The sequence below is a fragment of the Pleurodeles waltl genome, chromosome 11, assembly GCF_031143425.1.
Source record: "Pleurodeles waltl isolate 20211129_DDA chromosome 11, aPleWal1.hap1.20221129, whole genome shotgun sequence".
Taxonomy (NCBI): domain Eukaryota; kingdom Metazoa; phylum Chordata; class Amphibia; order Caudata; family Salamandridae; genus Pleurodeles; species Pleurodeles waltl.
In genome coordinates this window covers 691731694-691749315 of record NC_090450.1, presented here as the reverse complement: position 1 = coordinate 691749315, position 17622 = coordinate 691731694, and positions in this window count along the sequence as shown.

Below are 17622 nucleotides of genomic sequence, written 5' to 3'. Positions count from 1 at the left end.
GTGGGCTGGGGTTGCCGACTGACCAGTGGTCCCTGATGGGCCAGGTAGTTTATCTAAATCCAGAAGTCCAGAGTTGCTGTCATCAATGGGGGCATCTTCTGTTGGGGGACTGGATAGTCGTAGCGCCTCCTACCCACAGATTGGCTGGGGCACCTGTGGGGGGTGTAAGTGATGTATTATGCTTCATGTCTATGACATATTGTACATCCCTAGCTTCCCCTATATCGTTGCTGTTGCCCTGCCACCTTTGTTTGTGTATGGTGATGTATTGTGGGATTGTTTGTTCTCCATGCTGTGCATGCTTTGGTGATGGGTGTACATGCAGGGCTGGGAGGGCTGTACATGCAGTGTGTATGGCATGCAGGGCTTGGCATTGGGGTTACTCACATGTGTAGGTGCACTGTGTGGGATGGAGTGGAGTGATGGGAGTCAGGGCGATGGGGTGAGATGGTATGCAGGTATGGGGGGTGATAAGTAGTAAATATTGACTCACCAGTGCCCAGTTCTTTGGCTACTCCAGTGAGTCCCTCAGGATGCAGGATTGCCAAGACTTGCTCCTCCCTTGCTGTCAGCTGTGGAGGAGGAGGAGGGGGGTCCACTGCAGGTCCTCTGGATGGTGAGCTGGTGCCTTGCTGCCAAAGAACATACCTCCCCGTTAGGTCCTTCCACCTCTTCCTGATGTTGTCCCTTGTTCTTGGATGCTGTACCACGCCATTCACCCCGTCCACGATTCTCCGCCATAGCTCCATCATCCTGACAATGGAGAATTGCTGTACCTGTGCTCCGAAGAGCTGTGGCTCTACCCGGTTTCCTCCACCATGAACCGCAACTCATCTGTGAAACGGGGGTGCCTTAGTGGGGATTTGGGTGTTGTGTGTTGTGCAGAGGGTATTGAGTAATGTGGTGGGGTGTGGAGTGCCAGATGGATGTATGGGTGGCTGTGGTGTGTGTGTGTGTGTGTGTGTGTAGTTGTCTCTGATTTGCGTGGCTAGCTATTGCAGTCTTTTCGTGTTGGCAAAGGGTTGTATGTAATGTGGGTGTATGTTTTATAGTGCTGTGGGTGGGTGTGGTGTGTGTATCAGTGTCAGGTGTTTGTATTTGGTATTGGCCAATGTTGTGTTGTTTTGTATTTGGGTGGCCATTCTAACCACGTCGGTGTGTACCGCAAATGGTTTACCACCGTTGAATGTCCGCCTTGGTGATTCGTGGGTCATAATGTGGTGGGCATTGTTTTGTTGACGTAACGGTATGGGTGTTCATACCGACACTTTATCACTGACCTTTGGTCTGGCGGATTTGTGTTTGTGGCAGTACTCTGTCAGTTTAGTGTGTGTGTGTGTGTGTGTGTGTCATAATATGGCGAACGGATGTTCACCTCCGTGACAGTATGTTGGCGGCCGTCACCATGGCGGTAAGCGGCATTTACCGCCAATGTCATAATGAGAGCCTATATGCATAACAACAGGCATGTGGACCAGTTGTCAAGAAACTGATTACATGTGTATCACTACACAGTGGATCTCTTTTTTGCAGGATAGGCAACAGCTATCTGCATATCTCAGCACTGAAAAACGTTTTAAGGACATTCAGCGGCATTCAACAATGGCGATCTTCGCCATGAAGAAATCCCATACATCTTGAAAGAGTTTAACTGCTTAGTGTTTGAATGGCTTCGACCCAGAGGTCTCAGAACTGGATTTGTTACAACAGACAACAGTAATATAGTTAAGGCTATGGCAGATGGTGGATATTTCAGAGTCCTGTGTCTGGTTCATTGCATCAATCTGATTGTGCAGGATTTTCTCTAAAAAGGAAGACATAGCAACATACTGGCCACCCGCTGAAGAATCTGCACTCATTTCAATAATTGTTATCAAGCCCGGAAGCAATTGAGGATCATTCAGTGTACTAACAGAGTACTGGTTTAAGCTCTCATACAAGAGGTGGCAACAACTGTACCTCTACTACATGCTGCAATGTCTCTTTGACTAGTACAGACCGATCAATAACTGTGTCCTTCAAAGAGGGGGGGTGGGGGGGGAGGTAACTGGGAAAAGCATGACAATGGAGGTGGACAAGCGGAGGCTTGTAAAATGCCTGACACAATTGTTACTTCCTTTTGAGATTTTCCCATGACAAGTCAGCAAGAAGGACAGTACAACGAGCCAAGCCATCCCATTGTTGCATTTGCTACAGGACCAGCTGAAAAAGGTTACGCAAAAGTTCACCAGTGTGAACGCAGAAGCAAGAGTTGCTCCAGCACTTATTCATTCGCTTGGCTATTAATGTAAGCTTTAAAAAAAAGAGATCCTGTCCTCCACAGAGTACGTGTGCTACAGTACTTGATCCACAGTGCAATAAAAAAGAAAAGCCACTCATTCCTTTTTCAGAAGGGGATGTTTCACTTTACAAGACTTGGATTGTCAAACAAGTGAGAGACCTGGAAGAAGAATGGCTAGATGTTAGAAGCCTGGGCAGTAGTTCTAGTATGCAGTCTTCAACCTCCAGAGAGGGCAGTACTGTTCACCAGCAACAAAAGAATCCGACGCAACCTCTGCAGTGGATTCGTCTCAAGTGGCAAGGCTTAAGTCAAGTGCAGAGATGAAGACAACAGAGGTCAAGCAAGTGGCAGCACCAATGACCATTCACAGGATGGTCCAAAATGATCTGGATGATGCAAAATAGGTCTACCTGGATCAAAACCTATTGGTCTACTGGTATAGGAAGATGCGACAATGGCCAGAGCTCAACAGGCTGGCAATAAAGTATCTGGTTTGTCTGGTAGCCAGTGTCTCTTCTGAGCATGTGTTTAGTGCAGCTGGGGCAGTTGTCACAGTCAGAAGGACCAGTCTCTCACCCTAAAATGTTGCGAGATTGACCACGATTAAAATGAACAAACACTTCATACCAAAAGATTACACCGTTCCTGAAACAGCACAGGAGGAGGGCAAATGGTCAGAATCCATTATGTTAGCGGACGAACTTCTGTGCAAACCCAGAGTTTGAGGACAAACTCTACTTCCCTAAGTATCCCACAACAGAACTTGCATATATCGTTGAACTGCTTTGAAAAAAATAAACATATAGAAGAGCATTTACATATTAGGCGTCTGGTTATGCTGCCCCATTTATATGTAAGAAGTGGACCAGTGTGCATACAATAAGCCTCCATTCGCTTAAAGGACAGGAAGACAATGTGTCCCATCCCTATCCTTCTGGTTTTTCATTCCCTAGCTGGACTGCCAGTAAAGATCATTATACAAGACTGCCCTTGAGTGAATCACTTCCATGGTAAAGATATATAACAGACAAATATGCACCACACTTGGAACAGGTAATTATTGTACCAATGAGTAATATATTGAATTAATTATGATATAAGTGATGGCTGGAATGGTATTGTAAATAATTTATCAAGTTGATTTGTCTTGAGTCTAGCCGGGGGATGATTCTTCCTGAATGCTTACCTCGCTTTCGCATTTCATTATAATTACTTACTTGGTACTTGGGTGTATTTTTCTTTTCAGGTTCTTCTAAGGCCAATCCGTTTAGTAACCAGAAGTACACAAAATGCACAAATTGTTTTACTTTTCTTGTTCATCAACACTACAGGTCTATGTCATTTGGGTCAGGATGGGACTATCACAACAGCCAGAAGAAGGAAGTTAGGAACAATACCTGTCTACTTCAGTGGGAAACACTATGACTCTAACAGGCCTAATCCTGTAGACTGGAGAGAGATGTGATTATTAGGAAAATGCAGAGTAGTGGCTCCAATGTCAAACTCAAATTAAATGGTTGTGGTCTGGTTGGCAAGGACCGTCACTGGACAGGTCACATGATGGATGCGCACAGTTAAATGTTAGTGCCATTTGTGAGATTGATCAGCTAGGGATATAAAGCTACGTATCAGGGATTGGAAGTAAAAGATTGTTCTCACTTCTCAGATAATCACATGACTGCACTAGCCTATGCTCTGCCCTGATGATCCTCATGCACCATGAAGCTTACCTGGACTCTACAATATTAGCATTTACTTTTTTGCATTCCACAGTCCTTCTCGTCTTCTGCACAAAAGCTCCATAACACACCTGATTACCAGACCAGTGCAGCCCTGCACTCAAGATGGACATTCCGAGAAGAAGAATGCAGATGCACTGTTCACTTTGTTATTTACAGTATAATGTTTCTTTTTTTAACAATAACACTTTTTAGAACTGTGTGGGCCCTGCCTATATTGTATTTTCAACCCTAAAATTGGACCCTTGGGCTGAAGGACTATTTGCATTTGGTAACTGAACTGTCTACTTCCTTCCACAACAGATGTGATGAAGTGCTGCTCAACAGCTTGATAAATGTTGTGTATGCTTAGTCTCACCTTTTCCCAGCAACCTCATCCCACCCATTCATGAAACCCCTAACCCTCTTTCCCAGGTTGTGTGATCTACTGGGGTGTGACTCATTAATTTACACCATAAATGGATCACAATAATTTACACCATAAATGGATAACAAACTTGGTGAGGCAGTTGTGGTTAAAGCAACGCCAACTGCTTCAGGATCTTCTTAACTAAACTATAATCCACGCCAGCCCTACTATCCATCCACAAATAAAAGGGACATCATCACAATGCAAAGTCTTAGAAAAACATCTGTCCAAGGATAGGCAGTACTAGGCCCGATTCACAAAGGTAAACCTACACTTTTGCTCTAAGTTTAACCTTGCAATGTAACTATTTTACAAGTAGATTTAGGAGTAGTAACTAACTGGTAGTAACTCCTTTTAAAATAAAGGGAGTTGCTACTTGCAGAGTTACTACTCATAAGGTTACTGATGGAAAAGTTCTTACCCATAAACTTACACTGCAAGAGTAAGGTAGCACTAAAAGTGTAACTTACTTTGCCTTTGTGAATCATGCCCTATGTGGCTTACAAAATCTATGCAAAACTAAGTAACCTGCTCCGGAGTCCTGTATTTTGTAAGTTTAGCTCTATTTTTTAAATAAATTAAATACTAGCTCCCCAGGTAGCCTGCTTGTTGTTGGACTTTTTTGTTACTGTGGTCTCAGTCTTGTATTATTTACTAAGTATGTGTTTTCTTTGTCTAGCTGCATGTGATGGACAATCCTTCTGAAGGATCCTACAGCTGGAGTTCTCCTTGCAAACATCATTCAGAATAGGTGTGACCTCATTTTGTGATGTCTTCACTGTTAGTGCTAGCCCACTACCAACAACATGAATAAGGACCTTTGGGAAACCCTGCAATAAAGTTTCGGAAGACAGAGAGGTAGCAGACATCATTTAATCTTTGCAGGTAAGAACTAGTTAAGCACTTGGTACAGAATTTGCTCTCAGGAAGGAGAGATTGTGATTTTTGTGTATTTTGTTGGCAGATCCAATTAATGGTCAATAGAGACAGAGGATAAGGCAAGGACAGTAACTAACTATTATTCAAGCTTCACTCTATCACTAATAGGTGGCTGTGTGCTAACTTCATCAAGCTATACAGTCAAACAAAGTTAGTTTTCCATTCCCACTTTGGTAGTAGGGTATACTGGGCTTCAGGAAGAGGTAAGTAACCTATGAAGACAATGAACTTCAAGTATGGAAAGTCTAGGGTGAAAAGTACAGTATAATGTGTGACAATTTCAGAGGATAGCTTCTCGTCACTAAACCACAATGCTACACTAACTAGCAATTGAAAGACAGATACTAAAGCTAAAGACACCTTTAGTTTTCTTTTTAACATGAGAAACTCACCCTCTCCAGGCACAATAGGCCCACTCCCCTCCCACAAGCAAAACTAAAAAAATTCCCCTTTCCCCAACTCCCCTTTCCACCATCTCCCCCCACATCAGGCCCACCCCACCCCAAGGAAACCCCCCAAAATGTCCCTTTCTCCAAGTCTCCTGCCCTCTCTCTCCACCCACAACAGGCCTTCCCTCTCAAAATAAAGTCAAGAGGTTCTTGAGGACATCCGGGTCCTTTTTAGGTTGCAGCATACCTGACAGCACAGCTGTCTGATTTGCTAAGGACATCTTTAGGACGTTCAGAAAGTTGACCTAAAGATGCATTTTGCTCGCTGATTACCATTTGCTTTGTGGTTTGTAACCCACACTTTCTGACTTTCCATTTACTGGCTTTATTTGCTTTAGGATCTCAATGTCCACTTTGCCCCTGCTGTTGCCTAAACCGTGTTTTCTGTGTCCGTGAACTCACTTTCTATTAACATACCTTTAAACTTGTTCTTATCTCATCACATTTGCAGTGCATTCAAAGAATGAGGTCAAATGTTAGTCGCTGTCTTCCAAAGGTGCTTATTTACTTTCCTTTCTCTGACTTTAAAGTGAGAGGATTTATGTGACAATCATACTGGATACTGGAGGTAGGAAATCGTGTTTTCTAGCACAAAATAACATTAAAATGAACTGTGAAGGAAGCTGGCTCTGTATATACTATATCAAAATGAGATAAGTGGGTACAGAGCGGCCTGGCTCCGGCACGTAGGTACCCCCCATGGTATTCCCTTTGGAGTGAGTGTGACTACAAGGGAAAACCCCTCCCCGGCATTAGCCAGACAAGAGGCAAATCGCCCCCTACCCCTTGACCTACCCCACCGTAAACTACCCGTTCAGGTAGGCCATTCATTATCCACTCTGAGCACCCCACTTATTGCGTGTGCTCCGACCCTGACGAATGCCCCTGACCTACCAGCACCTAGTGAGGGCAGAAACCTGTTGGTCATCCATTTTTCATTTTAGACTCCAGGAGACATTACTCTCCAACGAGCCTCTTCCCCTTGCTTTTAGTCTTACCAGCATGCACCTATATTAAAACTAGCAGCAACTATCGGTGACATGCTTGGTAATTTTATTACTCACCTCATCTGGATCTAAGTAACTATCCAGTAAGTTTAATTTCAGTACTCCCTCTGGTTCTTTTAACCAAGAGGTTGAGTCCGCCCAGGCAGTATCATCTTGCTTGGGTGGGGCTAGGTGGTCATATGATGAAGCATGACACTATTATGTGTGTGAGACCACCTAGTCCGTAAGGGAGACTCCCCCTTCCCCTGTGGGACTACACAGCACCCCCCCTGCCTGGATATTCTTCAACAATGACTCCCCCGCGTTAGGATCCTAAGCTACCTAACCAACACCGATATAAGACTGACCCAGTCTTACTTTCGGTTCCCTACTACCCCACACCTTTAGTGATTATATAAGTGGGTACAGAGTCCATGGGTTCCCCAAGAGGCTTGACAGAGGCAATAAAAGATAATACTAATGCTCTATTTGTCGTAGTGTGGTCAAGCATTTAAGCTTATCAGAGGGTAGTGTTAAGCATTTGTTCTACACATACAAGCAATAAGTGAAAACAAGCACTCAATTAACTCCAGACAAATAGGTTTTTATATAGAAAAATTCCTTTTGTTAATTTAGTTCTAGAACCACAAGATTCAGTTTGCAGCTAAGTACATTAAATGAAAGGTACTTTGCATAGGTAAGTTCAGTACTTTGAATCAAATCGACAATACATACAGTTTTCTTTAAAATGGCAAAAAGCTGTTTTTAAAAGTGGACACTGCAATTTTCAGCAGTTCCTGGGGTAGGAAAATACAGTACAGATTTGGAGGTAAGTAATCAACTTACAGACTCAGTCTCTGGGGCATAGGTAGCCCACGGATGGGGGTTCAAGATAACCCCAAACACCCAGCACCAGCAACACAGGGCCAGTTAGGTGCAGAGGTCAAACAGGAGCCAAAATAACGTGTGCACCTATGGAGACATGGGGTACTCCGGTTCCAGTCTGCTTGCAGTTAAGTACCCGTGTTGTCGGAGGGTAGACCAGAGGTGTTTAGAGGAGCACTGTGGGGGGCCCCAAGTAGGCACCAAACATGCACTCTCAGAGGCATGGGGGTGGCCGGGTGCTGGGTGCAAACAGGGCTTCGGGTTCCCGATGGAACTCAATGGGGGAACCCCAGGGGTCACTTGGGCACTGCAGGCAAGGCACAGGGGGGGATTCTTGGGCCAGCCCCCAACTGGACAGGAAGGAGGGCCACCTGCTGGTCACTGCTGCACCGGTGGTCGGCCCATCTCGAGTCTGGGGGCTGCGGGTGCAGTGCTTCTCCGGGCGTCGAAAATCTTTGTCTGGAGCAGTCGCGGTCAGGGGGGGTCCTTGGGATTCCCTCTGCAGGTGTCGTCGTGCAGGGGTGGAGAGGTCAGCCTAGGGTAGACACTTGGTCGGAATCGTCTGGGGGTCCCTCTCTGGCTGGTTGGTTCCTCTGGACACAGGCCAGGGGAGTAAGGTGCAGAGTAGTTTTGGACTCACGCTTCTGGAGTGAGGTGGGAGTCCCTTTAAAGATGGTTACTTTTTCTTCTTGTTGGACAGATCTGTTGTCCACAGGAGTTTCTTGATCCTCGGTGATGCAGGCATTCCCCTGAAGGCTTTTCAGGGGTCGCTGGTCCTGTAAGACGCTTTGCTTCTTCTTTTGCAGCTTCTTGAAGCAGGAGACGAGCTGCTAGAGCTTTGGGGGGGGGGGGGGCTTAGTCAGTTGTTGTCTCATCTTCTCTGCGGGGTCATCAGCAAAGCAGTCCTTCTTTTCTTGAGGTCATCAGGAATCTAAATCTCTTGGTTCAGGGAGCCTTTAAATCCAAGATTTAGGGGTGTTTTTAGGGTTAGAGGGCAGTAGCCAATGGCTGCTGGCCCTGGGGGTGGCTACACCCTCCTTGTGCCCACTCCCTTTGTGAAGGGGGACATTCCTATCCCTATTGGTCCTAATCCTCCAAAGCAAGATGGAGGATTTCTCAAGGAGGAGGTCACTTAAGCTCTGGACACTTTAGGGGTTGTCCTGTCCTAGGGGGCGACGACTCCTTGTTTTTCCTAATTATCCCTCTGGACTTGCCACCACAAGTGGGGGCTTGTCTGGGAGTGGGCATCTCCACTAGCTGGAGTGCCCTGGGGCACTGTAACACGAGGCCTGGTGTTACAGTTCCTGCAGGGGGAGGTGTGAAGCACATCCACCCAGGACAGGCTTTGTTTCTGACCACAGAGTGCACAAAGGCACTCATCCCATGTGGTCAGATACTCGTCTGGAAGGGGCAGGCTGGCACAGACCGGTCAGTCCTACACTACCAGGCTGGCTGACATACAGGGGGCATCTCTAAGATGCCCTCTGTGTGCATTTTTCAATAAATCCCACACTGGAATCACTGTGGGTTTATTGTGCTGAGAAGTTTGATACCAAACTTCTCAGTATTTAGTGTAGCCATTATGGTGCTGTAGAGTTCGTAATGACGAACTCCCAGACCATGTACTCAGTATGGCTATCCTGCACTTACAATGTATAAGAATTGACTTAGACACTGTAGGGGCATATTGCCCATGCAGCTATGCCCTCACCTGTGGTATAGCGCACCCTGCCTTAGGGCTGTAAGGCCTGCTAGAGGGGTGACTTACCTATGCCACAGGCAATGGTTTGTGGGCATGGTACTCTGAGGGGAGTGCCATGTCGACTTTGTCTTCTCTCCCTACCAGCACACACAAGCTGCAAGGTAGTATGCATGTACTGAGTGAGGGGTCCCTTAGGGTGGCATAATACATGCTGCAGCCCTTAGGGTCCTTTCCTGGGCACTTGGTACCAGGGGTACCTTTTACAAGGGACTTAACTGTGTGCCAGGGCTGTGCCAATTGGGTAAACCAAGGTACAGTTTTTGGGAAAGAACACTGGTGCTGGGGCCTGGTCAGCAGGGTCCCAGCACACTTCCAATCAAAGCTGGCATCAACACTAGGCAAAATGTGAGGGGGTAAGCATGCCAACAGTGTCATTGTCATACAAACTAAGTATTTCAGAATATACAGGAATTATGAACACAAAAATGAAGCACTTTTTTGCTTTTTCTAAAGTGTGTTGGAAACAAATACTTTAGTATGATCAAAATAAATAATTAAACTAGGTGAAGCAATTTCCACACATTTTTGTATGTGCACTGTATCAGTGTATAGTTTTATTAGTATTAGTCAATTGAAAATGTGTTGTTTGCTACCACAATATGAATACTCCAATCTATGCCACTCTACACCACTCCACGTCACTGTACTCTGCACCACCTCCTAAGTCTAACTTGTCTCACCCAACTCTATGCCACTACACTCTATGCAACTGTACTCTACACCACTGCATTCTACACACCTCGAGGCTAGGCCACATCATTCTACTTTGTACATCACCACTATATGCCACTGTACTCTGCCCCACTCTGCAACACTGCACACTAGGCCACTGCACTCTATGCCAATGCACTTTACCCTGTAATTATGCCCCTGCAATCTACTCCAATCCACTGTCAGCCACTTTAATTTACTCTGCACCACTGTACTCTATGCCATTACACTCTATGCCACACTACGCAACTGCACTTTACCCTGCACCACTCTACTTCATTTCACTTCACTCTACTCTGAAACAATCTACTCTAGGCCACTGCTCTCTGCGCCGCTCTACTCTGCAACACTGCACGCCAGTAGGTAGTTATAGTTAGGACCAAGTTTCCTAAGGAAAAGTTTTTTAAAAATGTTTTGCTAATAACTTTGGCGCCGTTTGACAAATCTTCATGAAAGTTTACCACTCACTTCAGCTGCTGGACAGAATTATGCCAAATTTGGCAAAAAGCTAGATCTTGGTCCCAAACGATCTCTATTTGTAATTTGGTGTCAATCTGTTCAGAAGTTTTAGAGTTATTAAAGAAAAAAAGATTTATGTATTTCTAGAGAAGCGGATCCACCTCATATTCATGAGCCAACAGCAGTGCTGTGATAGGCTGGCTGCAACCTGACAGGAAAGTTGTGGCTACGATTTCTTGTATCGGGACTCGGTCCTGGGATGTTTCGGGGGGGGGGTAGAGGGGAGAAATAATACTGAAAACTGATAGAAGGCATCAGGACTAGAGGTACCCTGACCCCCATGGGTCTGATGGAGGGGTCTAGGAGGGAAACCCCATGGGCAAGAAATTGCCCCAAAATGTTTTTTGGGGCACACAAGGATCCAGTGGTCCTCTGCGGTGCTCAGTGTGCCCACGGTGTGAATCTGCAACACAACCGTGGATCTGGATCCCTTAAAAAAAAAATACATCCACTCACAGACCCACACACACTCACAGGCCCACAAAACCACCACCACACCCAGTCACAGACTCTCACAGTCAACTCAATACACTCACTCACACATACAGCCACTCAAACACCCACTCTCAGACCCACAAAGCCACTCGCACACCCACTCAGACCCACTCATACACCCACTCACCTTTATAAACCCACAGAACCACTCACCCACCCCCTCTTATACCCACACAGCCACTCACACACCCACTCACAGACCCACACCGCCACTCATACTTAGACACCCCCACACCCCTGTTACATACACACACACTGGGGTTGGCTGCTTGCAGACATTGGCTATGCACAATGGTGGTTGGATTAATGTGTGTTAATTAAACATTAATTTACTTTTAAAAAAAAAAACTAGAAATTTACTGGAACAACACAAAGGTTACGGGGACGTTATAGTTAGGTTCAGATTTTACACACACAAAACCATAAAAATTCAGCAGTTATAGTTGTACCTTTCTTAAGAAATGTTAAATTGTGCCCTAAATATAATGACAATTTGAAACAGGTGAGACTGATCCCAACTCATAATGCAGAATCTGAAACAATCAGAAAAATGATTTGTAGACATTGGCATCTGATCATAACTGATATTACGGTTGGCACAGAGTTATCACATCATCCAATAATAACTTATAGGAAACCGCCATCCCTAAGGGATGGATTAGTACATATCCATTTTACCACGCAGAAACAATTTGGAAGTTTGTTGAAAGACCAGAAAGGTTTTTACAAATGCAGACACTGCAAAGCTTGTAAGCACAGCAATAATGTAAATAGTTTTAGTCTCCCTAATGGGAAAACTAGGAACATAAACAAATGTATTACATGTAGCAGTGATCATTGTGTCTATGTACTAAGTTGCCCTTGTGGATTACTTTATGTAGGGAGTACTATTTTTCCAGTTAAGAAAAGGATTGTAGAACAGATAAGAGCCATTAAAAATGTTGACATTAATTATCCAGTAGCACGACCTTGGTCTCAAATACATGATTGGAATGTTGACATGCTATCTTTTTATGGAATTGACAGGGTCACTCTAAGCAAGAGAGGTGGTGACCCAGAGAAGAAACTTAGAATCATGGAATCCAAATACATTATCCGTTTAAATAGTCATGCACCAGGGGGTTTGAATTCAGATGAAGAACTTTTTGTGCATATTTGAATTGGTGCTAATTGTCATTCCTTGAACATATTTAGGACATTGAGAGATTTGATCAATTTAAGATAATTAATGAAAATTTATGATAATTGCTATGATATAGTTTCTCCATTTGCTTTTTTCCTTTTCCTTTTGATATGTTTCATGCTCATGACTAATGATCATATAATGGCATTAAGGACAGAGTAAACAAAAAGTGTTTTGGAAACGGAGTTATTATGGCCACTTGGTTTTTATGTCACAACAATTGGAAGTGGGATTTATGTGCTCTTATTCATTTATGACATTTGTCTAAAGAGTGATATTTTTAATTTATTATGCAACAAGTGTAAATTGATATATAAAAATTATGTGAGGAGGGATTTTTGCACTTTTATGTATCAGTGACACTTGTCTGAATGATGAGATTTCTTTATTATAATTTTAGTCACTTGGCTTTTATGTTATAAATTTGCCTGAACAGAGATATTTTCCATTGATTATGTAAAGTGTGAATTGATTGCTATATGAAAATGACAAAGGGAAAAATGTTTTGCACTTTATCGTGCATTATTGACATTTGTTTGGAATAATGAAATTTCTTTATCACACTTTTAGTATTATATATATACATTCATAACGCTTTTTGTTGGCAGATTTAGGGGCTAATATATTATTTGTTACTGAATATGTGAAAAGTCTGTCTTTCACTATGGAATTTGTTAGTCTGTCCTCCTTTTCCCCTCTTGTCGCAAGGAAGTGATTTTTAAGGAAAGTTGGACACGAATGTCAATATGGCTTGGAAGAAGATTGTAGAGATTGAAATGCGTTGCCAATAAAGCGCTTTTCTAGAACCCTGTGGAGGAGTGAGATTCTTTGGTATTTACACAAATCAGCGTGGCGTCCTATATATATATAGTGGGCTCCCCGTTCCTGCATATTGCACCGGCCCGCATGGTTGAAGTGACTGGCTTTGGGGAATTTGTGTGTGATATAAATATAATGTCCCTGTAACCTTTGGGTTTTTTAGTGCAATATATATAAAAGGCGTTTTGCCGAAACGCGTTGACATTGCATTTCAGGACTCTGTGTTACCTGCATAAAGAAATAAATTTATGAACTGAATACGAGCTTATTGGATATGAATTTGCTTCGATAATTGGGATCCATGCGACGGGATCGGTGCAGCCATCAGATGGCCATCAGTCCATCTGTTGAAGAATTATATATATATAAAATCATGCACACAACTTACCTGTGCTTATGATGCTTGAAAAAGTAATAATAGAATTAATGGAGAACAAAAATATTACTCACCTAGCCGTTCAACCTCGATGCCTAGCAAGTTAAGCAGGTCCTATTCACGGTCCATGATGTCCACCCAGTGGTGTTTCAGCTGCTGCTAGGTGAGCTGGATAGCAGTAGTATGGCACATACAACCCCATACTCTCCCCCAAAGCACTTTATACTCCTGCAGGCCGTAAGCCTTGCTAGGCCTGCTACCATGTGTAGGAGGCGGCGCTGTACCCAAAAGATGAGTGTGCCCATCTCTGCCTTGCCAAATACAGGGTGGGGCTGCAACCTAACCCATCGCCCTTGTCCACAGGGGGTGCAGGTGGCAGGCGCTGCTGCAGTAGCAGCATCGCTCCTGGCACAACCTGCTTCTGCCATAGCAGTAGGGAGGGACTGGGATGGGAAGGTAAGTAGGAAAAAGAAGTACTAAAAAGTATATAAAACACACAAATAAATGTCAAATAAATTAATTAAAAAATACACAGGGAAAGTCAGAAAGTAATAAGTAAAGAAAAAAGTGGGATTCGGATTAGAATAGGAGGGAATGGATGGGATGGAGGACTAGAGATTAGAGGAGCAGGAAAAAAGAAGGAGGAAAAGCTAGCTAGACAGTAAGATGAAATGGCCACGCGCTTGCGCACGGCATGATGCCATTCATGCTGATTTTTCAGAACGGAATGCACTACTGATGCCAAATTGCAGTGTGACATGCATTTTCTGCCCATTGGCAGAACACCGCAGAATCACATAGATTTTTTATGTAACTCCGCTGAGTGAAATTCCAGGTGTTCTACCCAGGCCTATTTATATGTCTATATGTGCATGCACTTATATACATATATATTGTTAAGATTCTGTTTCTTTAATTTGTAATAGTATTTTAAACTTAAATTAAAAAATCATAATTAAGATAAAAAATATTTACTATATAATAAAGAATATAGAAAATAGCCTTATTTTATATTTATGAATGTGAATTTATTATTTTTATTTTACAAAATCAATTAATATAAGGTGGTTTGAAATGTTTGTGGAAGAGGATTTTAGGTTGGGTAGTGTTTAGTGGTATTAAACACTTTTTAGTATTCAGGAATGGGTAGCGTTTAGGCATAGTAAGGAATGTTCAGGGATAGGTAAATGTTTAGGGGTAGAAGGAACCTTTAGGTTTCATGGATGAGTATGTGGAGTGTATAGTGGTAGTTAGGAGATTTTCATGCCCAGGGATGGGTAGCGCTTAGGAGTAGCAAGGAGTTTTCAGTGTTCAGGGATGGATAATGAATATGGGCAGCAAGAAGGTCTTAAGGTTCATGAATGGATAGTGTACAGGGTAGTAAGGAGTTTGTAGGGTTCAGGCGTGGGTAGTGTATAGGGGAAATTAGGAGATTTTAGATTTCAGTAATGTGTAGTGTTTAGGGGCAATAAAGAGTTTTTACAGTTTAAGGATCAATAGTGTTTTGGGGCAGTAAGTATTTCTTGGGGTTCAGGGATGAGTAGTCTGTAGGGACAGCAAGGGGTTTTTAGTCCTGAGAGATGGGGAGTGTTTATGAGAGTGAAGGAGTATTTTTGGGGTTCATGGATGGGTAGACTTCTTAGGGCTTAGCGATGAGTAGTGTTTATGTTTAGTATTAAGGTCTTTTTAGGGTTGAATCTAGTAATATATAAATTCACCCATTTTATCGAAAGGGCCTAGAAGCAACATGATGCCAGGTTAAATGCGTGTGATGATTTAGAAAGTGCTAGGTTTTTATAGGCATTTAATCTTCTCTAGTTTTATTGAAATGAAACATATTAGACCTTTTTACGTGTTGGTTATCATTTTACTCCTATAGAGAAGTATAAATTCATATTGCCTTTTAGAGTGAAATTTACTGAGGCGGATATAGCATTAAAGGAAGGTCTCCAGGGTAATACATTCCACATCAGTGCAGTATCCGATAATTAGGGGAAAGTGAACAGAGTTAGCTGTGACATCTTGGTAATGCACATACTGGAAAAAGAAATAAAAAAATAAAAGGTTCTGAGTTTGCCCCAGTATAAAATAGTCTAATTGCTTTTTTTTTTTTTTTATAAAGTAGGGTGTGCAAATCAATAATAATAAAGAAGTCTGAAATAATGCTCTAAAAAGGGACAGTTGCAAAGAGAGGGAAGATTAATTGGAACAGTTAAAGAATTCTGTTAAAAGTAAATCTACAGGGAAAAAAACTATTTTTACAGGGAAAATGTTAGTACAAATGCACCATTCTACTTTAAGCCCCGATGTGCAAGCTTTCTTGAAAATTGTAAAACAAAATGTTCCATACTTGATACAACCAGCCATCATGTAAAATTGCAAGGGAAAACAAAAGTATCTGAGCTTTATAACAATAAATGGGAAAACATTTAATAAAGTAAAATTGTGTACCATGGATCCTCCTACTAGAAAAGATGCCTTTTGTATTATTGAACATTGAGAGGAACAAAGCCCACTACCCAGACCAAATGTATTTATTGAATGAACGAACAACCAAATGAATGAATTAATAAATCCCCTTACGTGGCGCACACTAAGGTCTTTCAGCCATGACCATCTAAAAGTGTCTTGAAGATAGATGTTATCAAAGATGGCATGGAACTGCAGAACATGAGTGATTCCTTGAGTTATAGTAAAGAGTTTTCTATGGGATGAGGCCCGTAGAACCCTCCCCGGCTTTGAGCTTAGACCCTAGAAACAGCTAGCAAGGCTTGCGTCTGGTGCATTAGTATTAGCAGCAGAAAATAGTGCTAAGTTTTGTGATTGGGCAAATGAAAGTCTAGCTGATGGTAACACCCATACATTAAACATACCAATGTAGTAGCATTCTTGCCTGGCAGAATTGATGTTTTCTACATATGCACACCCTGGCTCTAATTGAAGTATTCTTGGCCCTCTGCAACCCAAAACACATTAGCTGGCTGCCCCATTTATACAGGGAGCTACAACAGTCCAACTTCGGTTTGATCATGTTTCCTACTGTGTGTTTGGAAGGCAGCAAAGGGAGAATTTGTTTCAGCATAGACAGCTGGAAGAACCAGTTGCCAACCACCACCTAAATCCTTACATCCTTGGCCAGAAGTGAAACCCAGATTCTTTCTGGTGGCAGCCACTTTGAGTTTTTTCTAATTGCCTTGGCAAATGAAAAGATGTCAGGTTTCACAGGCATGTCCCTAAAAATAAAATAAAGGCTTACAATCCCAGCAGATGGAGCAGCCTGCTTCACTTATTCAGTGCTGGCTCATGACAATAGTAATCTGACACAGCCATCAAAGTATAGATGTTCTAGGTTACAAGAGGCTTGGGGTAAAATATTTGTAAATATATTTTTACACAGAATCGAGTGCTGCATGTAAACAGCAAATTTCTGCTCCTAAACCATGGATAATTGTATCGGGCAGAAAACCTAGCCTGAAAAATCGGCCTGAGAATGCTTTTCAGTGCAAACTGGCCCCAGACTGCCACCGACCCCTTCTCAACGCACATGGAGAGCATGCAGTGTTCCCCCTGCCACATCCTTCAGTCATTTCTGCCATTTTCTCGCAGCTCTCTGCACTGGCCCTCTTGCAGACATGTAACACCTGCTGCAAGCAGGTGCTATGTGTCTGTGTTAAACTCCACTGAATTGGGAATTCCACCCTATAAATCAGGATCTGGACAGTTATTCCCTATAACTCCTAATAGACAGATATGTATGTTGAGATGACAGACATTCCAGCTTCCAGGAGTCTCTGCACGTATATCCTCCTCACTAAATTAAGGATCTGTTTTCTATTTTTACTAATATTTACACATACGCATAGACAGAAAACCATGGATTTCTCTTTTAAATATGGATGAAATCGTAAATAAGCTATCTTTTGAACGTTCTTGGTGATGTCAAACCAAGACTTTCAAACTAATAGGTGAGCAGACCGACAGATAGGTGAGTTGAAAAAATGAGAAAGTAATCTAATGTCGCTTAAACCACTGCAGATATAAATGTGTTTGAACTTCAGTATTTATGATT